Below are 6,410 nucleotides of genomic sequence, written 5' to 3'. Positions count from 1 at the left end.
ACGACCGCTCCCGGTTCTGAATCTTGTGATGGCCGGTGCGGCTGCTACCGCGCTTCTTATGTTAGTGGCTTGGGTTTCGCACTGCATCCACCGCCGTTTAAATGAATCCGTATTCCAAGCTGAAAAGAGCCCTGATAGGGATTTTATTACTCATGTGAACGGGTTTAAATCTCCTATTTTACTTGCAAGAATCACAAGGTTATTGTAGTATAAACGGATCTCGCAAGGTCGTCTCCACAGGGATTATTAAATAATTCGAAACTAATCAGATTACATTTAATTATTGTAAAGTAAAAGTTTAGGTGTGATTGATTTTATAGCCTAATTAAAATAAAAACGAAATTAATAAATTAAAATAAACAATCTACAATATTATAGCTAGAGAGAAAATAAAACAGTTTTGGGAGAATCAAATTAAGAAAGCACTAGGGTTCCACCATCACCTAGCAATCCTATGAATTTTTACCAATTACTTATGATCTACACATGCCATTTTGAAGGTTAGATTTTCCTAATTCATATTCTATTTGGAACCTCCAACATAGAATGTATATCTAACATGCAACCCGTCCGGACGTTCGGATCAAATTTGAACATGAAAGACTCATTATGCTTTATGAAAATCCTTTGAAAAACCATGCAATCCGATATTCATCCTAAGCGAAATTACAATTATTAATCACAAGAAGCCAGCGTCAATTTCAGGGAACCTTCCGATCGACCAAAATTGCATCAAATTACTTTTCTAAAGATCCTAATGGTGATCAGGTATTAAGACAATTAGATAGTTTTAATCCTGGTGATTAACAATTCAAAGTAAGCATGCAATCAATCATAAGCAATTAAATAAGAATCACATATTCATGCTAAGGCTCAAGGCTTCGCCCTAGCAAAATAAATTAGTTCCGCATATTCATAATTGAAATCATAGAAAATATAATTAAGAAAAGGATTGAAAACACCTTAAAGTAGAAAATCTCCAAAACCCTAGCAATTCTCTCTGTCTCCAAAATTGCATAAAATAAAGCGTATATGAAATATGGTAGACGGCCAAGCAATATATTTGCTAAGCCTCCACACAAAACCTAGGAAACTAAAATTAATAATCCCCATAAAAATAGGAAACATAACCCTAAATTAAATGGTAAAATTCGCCCAAAATCTGAACAGCCACGTTTTGGACCCATAAGCTGCTCCAAAACTGGCCCAATAAAGCTGGATTTAATGTTTGGAATATTCTGAACACTTTTCCAGAAGGCCACGAACCCATCCGAGGTCATCTTGGGCTCCAAAAACGCAATTTAAGCCCAAAAACGTCATTTTCTAGCACTGCGCACTGCTTCTTTATTTCATTGCAAAAAAATAACCGCTTGGTGGAAGAATCCCAAATTTTGATACGATCAAGCTAAGTGAATCACGAACGTCCTCCAACTGGAATTACTCCAAAATTCGTCCATTTGGTCCTGTTTTGCTCCAGAGGAAGTCGAAAGTCCTATATTGAAAATACAATTCAAAGTATCAACATTCTTCCAAAATATTAACCAAAATATACTAAAATTAGGGTAAAATATACTCATCAAGCCCCCAAGTAGTTTAAATGTAGTCTTTATTTTATTCGGATTAATTGTGCATATGAATTTATCCTTTCATTAGTTTTAGTTGGTTTTCAATATACACTGTGGTGCTACTTACATATATGTAAATATTATTCAGATTACTTATATATTTATTTTATTTTTATCATGAGAAAAGCTATAAGATGAGACATATAGAACAACAAAAAGAGTTGTGAAGGGGATTTTTGACTTCAACCAAACCAAGTAACAATACATATCTTCTCTACAACAAAGCACTAGTAATGAAAAAATTGAATCTTAATCATAATTTGCTCGCCTCCATGCTCATGTCCCGTCATAACAAACACAGAGAAATCGACATGAATGAAATTCGAAAATGAATACAAAAGAAATTCCTCAGCCGCTTAAATAGAAGAAGCCATTCTGTAATACAAAATCTGTTGTGTAAATTCTTTGTTCCCCGCTTGCTTTGTTTGCGTGATTAGAAGCATTTCCTGTGAACAGTCGAGGGACCAGACTCATCGTACTCTGCCCACATCAGCATTCTGAAATAGAAGTAGGTTTGAGTATGAATACGTTAATTTACCTCCCGAATGAATTTTCACATCAGCATTTTGACAAACAAGAAAATGAACAAAAGAAGAGGTGTTTTAGCTGTTTTCAATTGAAAAGACGCACACACATGCGACATGTTACCTGTTGGAAGGTGCTGAAGAATGCCAAAATGAAGCCTCCGATCCAGACACTGTATTTTCTCTCTGGTGGTACTACGACCTTAAACTTCATGCTACTTGGAGCCAAGGCTGTAATCTCTTTGCCCATCCTATCAGCAATTCCAGGGAATATAGTGGAGCCTCCACTGAGGACAATATTTCCATACAGATCCTTCCACTAGTACATAACAGCATATTTACCACATCAATTCCATCACGGGCATCAATAGCTCGTGGTAGAAACTATTCAATTACCACAGTCGAGTGTAGCTCGTGGTAGATAACATTAATACACCACAGTCAGTTTCTAGCCCGTTGTTAAAAGTGAATAATCTACAACGGTTTTTATTCCCGTAATGGAATATCAAAACAACCACGCGATATGCTCGTAGTGGTTACTTCAAACGACCACACCACCTTTTAAAAATTCACCACGCCCTTAGCCCGTGGTGGATGCTTTTTTGTTTTTTTAATATTTTGGAAGATATTAAAATCTAAAATCCCAATTATTTTCCCCTCATGTGAAACTGGACGAAAACCCTAAAAAGAAACTGTCAATCCTTTTTTATCGTCCTCTATCTCCCCAACCTTCCCATATCCCTCCACTCCTCTGCACCAACCCACCAAACCTTCATCTCCTCTTCTCATCGACTCGTCATACATCCACCCTTCCCCCTCATCTTCGAATCTTCATAAATCGCCGAGATCAACGACATCAGCGTCCGGGCCTTCTTCCAGTGGTGGTCGATCATCGGAAACCGGTCAAGCGGCGACAACTTGGTGTTCGAGATCGGCATGGTCTCCGCCAAGTACCCCTCTAAGAACTTCGACGAGAGCCCTGCTTGCGAGGGTCGGCACTCCTATTCTTAGCAGGTTTTAATTTAAATTAATTCAATTTTTGTTTAGATTTTTAGCTGGTTAATTTGGGAGCTAGGGTTTTGAATTTGTGATTTGTATATGCATGATTGCGATTGGGGTATGTAGCTATCAGCTGGAATGCTTTTTGAATTTGTGGTTGTTGAATTGAAAACTATTTGTTCAGATTTTGATGACTTGCCCATGAAGTTTAGGTTCTGCTTTACTCTATTTATACACGCGCATATATATATGTATATATATATACACACAGCACGAACCAGTTATATATAAGGAAAAAAGATATGCAGTAGTAATACTTCGATCAATTGAAACTGCAAATTCGACTATACTAGTGTAAACGTTGTAAAGAAAATGCTTGTTCACTTTTTTTTATATAATATTGATTGCTAAGAAGATGGTTTCTATGTGTCTTTTTGTATGAATTTCTCTACTTTTTTCACGAAAAACTTTTCACCATAAAGTCCCCAGCATGTATTGTTCTCATCTCCACCGACCATTCTATAATCCCAGATGTTTCAATATGTATTCTTTTGCTCGGCCAATTTCCTTCTTTGTGGCTCCATTGGCTGCGGAGCAAATTTCTGTTTTGTTATCAGATAATTAAATTATTTTTGTTTTGTGAGGCCATTCATGTGTACAAATATATTAAGACATAGCATATATTGATAATTAGACTGTTTTTGTTTTGTTATTAGATACAATGTGATAGAAGAAGTGCACGAGAAGCTGATGATGCTTCTAGAGAAGCTTCCAAAGCTAGTTCCCAAGTATACGAGAACAAGTCCTAAATAGTTAGCTTATGAAACTTATGAGATTTTGATATAAGTTGTTCGAATTTTGTGTCTTCCATGTTTGGTTGTCACAGAGAAGTAGTCCAAACATAGAAAGAGACATCATTAAGAGAAAAGAAGGTTCGAAAGCCACTTCTCAGGTAGTAACACACGCTTGATAATAATTGTTAAATAGTTTGATAACTTAATCATTTGAAATTGATGTTCTTATTTGATTTATTTATGCTAGTTACAACCTGTTGGTATTTTACGAGGGTCTTCATGCAAGTTACTAAATTGGCTCGGAAATGGACAAGTTGTTGCAACTGGAGAAATAGAATCAACAAATCTTGAGGCGAAAGTTCATCACATGGTGCTTGGTCCTGATTGATGGAAAGTTTGGGTAAGAGTGGAGAATATATCTTTGCATTGCCCTACAAGTGAATTTTGTGTCCTGCAAGATGCTATATCTAGTACAATTGCCTGGCCATCAAAGTATGTCTGAGTTGGAGAGTAATTTTAGTTCGTACTTAGACTAGAAAATGGTACTTTGGCACTACATGGATATTACTTTATGACTTCCGTTGTTTATGTATTCATTAGGCACTACATGGATAGTACTTTATGACTTCTGTTGTTTATGTATTCATTTGGAAACTCAAGTATTTTTAAATTATGTTATAATATTATCAAGTATTTTTTTATGTAATTATTATATTGTAGTAAATATGCAATTTTGTTGATTATTCTGTACTAATATATATATATATATATATATATATATATTTGTTAAATAAATTTTTTTTAAATTTGGGAAAATAATTTATAACGGGCATTAGTTGTGGTCAATTAGTAATCGACAACGGTCATAGCACGTGGTGTTAGATCTCAATCTACAACGGGTACAATCCGTGGTTATATTGCATTTGACAACGGGCATAGCCTGTGGTAGAAACTAAAACTTTTTATCATATCCAGAATACTAACGGGCACAGTGTCCGTGGTAGATTGCAATTTATCACTGGCATTCACCGTGATAGATGAGCTTTTTTTCTTCTAGTGTTCCTAATGTCAACTCCACACTTCATGGTAACAGAAAAAATATTTGAGTTTTTAAGGGCCCCGTTCGGTATCCTACCCAAAAACTTTGATTGTTCTTAAAAATAATTTTCAAATAAGATCACTTAAAAACAGTTTTCTGTTGTAAACTTTCCTAGTTTATGTGTGATTGTGTAAATCCTAAATTAGATTTGATTCTAGTTATCCTTTCCTATATGGACTTGTATTCCTTGGGGATGAAGGATTTCTTCTCTCCCTTATTACTATAAATAAAGGCACTACGTAGGGGAAGAATATAGATTTATTTCTGCAATTCTACAAACACATCTCTCTCCCAATCTCTCTCCTTGCCGCCGACCCCCTTCCCCTTGTCAAATAAACTAGGCTATAACACGTTATCAGCACGCTCCCACCACTACGCTTAGGAATCTGACGTTGAAGCTTTTTCTGCATCAAACCAGTTTATCCATATCATCACGCAATCAGGTTCTTCCAAAATAATGATTTTTATCTTGATATTTTTGCAGCTCTGATAGCATGGACATTCACCATAATGCATGACCCAACTTTACGTTTTACGAATTTTAGATTCTACATAAATTGTGTATCCATTATATTCATAATTGTTGAAATTATGTGAATTTGATATTGCCATGAATTGCATCAAATATATGTACATGCATTAAAATATTTGAATTGAATATACATTGAATTGAATTGAGAAAAAAAATAAGAAAAGGGAAACCTAGGTTTTTCGAACCTGTGACCTCTATCACCCATCCCCCCCACCCCCCGACGGGAGCCAAGAACACAAACTGGAGCCCACGGTTCCAAGCCCAGAACCTGGACCCGACACCCAGAAGGTGTCTCCACCATGAACCACCGTGATGCACGGCCTGTGGCCATGCTCAGCCCTCTTGGCTACCTCCCCGACGACCTGAAGATCGTCCACTGTGTAACTTGGTTGAGATTCCTTCAAATCTCATCGGATTTCTCGAAATTCCGATTCTAATTTCTATCATTTTGGTTGAATCGTTGAGTTTTCTAATCTCCGATTCGTAATCATGGTTGAAAACACCCAAAAATGGTACCCTCGAGTCTCCCCATCCAAGATTTAGCCACCTGCAATGGTGGCGCCGATCACCTTCTTTGGCGACACCTCCTAGCTCTGCTCTTGGTCCAATCCGACCCCAACTTGGGCCTGGTATGCTCTCGGGCCAAAAGACAATTTTTTTTTCTTTTGGGCCTACTTTTCCTAGCCCAATTCGACCATTAAAAAAAACAATTTTTTTTTGGGTCCGTCAGCAGCGGCTCGCTTACTTAGCTCGGTCCAAATCGACACCAGCGCGTAGGGCTATGATGTCCCCGTGCACCCAACCGCACTAGACCTCAGCCCATAGCTGGTATATCAG

General features: G+C 37.0%; 1 long non-coding RNA gene across 1 annotated transcript; it reads left to right on the top strand.

Moving 5' to 3' along the window:
• The first annotated feature begins 2,939 nt into the window (after nucleotides 1–2,939).
• On the top strand, nucleotides 2,940–4,579 carry LOC108171671 (uncharacterized). The gene is made up of 3 exons (XR_003774177.2): nucleotides 2,940–3,163; nucleotides 3,865–4,100; nucleotides 4,190–4,579. It is a non-coding gene; the product is annotated as an uncharacterized lncRNA (long non-coding RNA).
• Nucleotides 4,580–6,410: the final 1,831 nt, after the last annotated feature.

Source organism: Malus domestica, chromosome 14, assembly GCF_042453785.1.
Source record: "Malus domestica chromosome 14, GDT2T_hap1".
NCBI lineage: Eukaryota > Viridiplantae > Streptophyta > Magnoliopsida > Rosales > Rosaceae > Malus > Malus domestica.
Note: the sequence above shows the minus strand (reverse complement) of the source record. Positions and strands in the feature narration are given on the sequence as shown.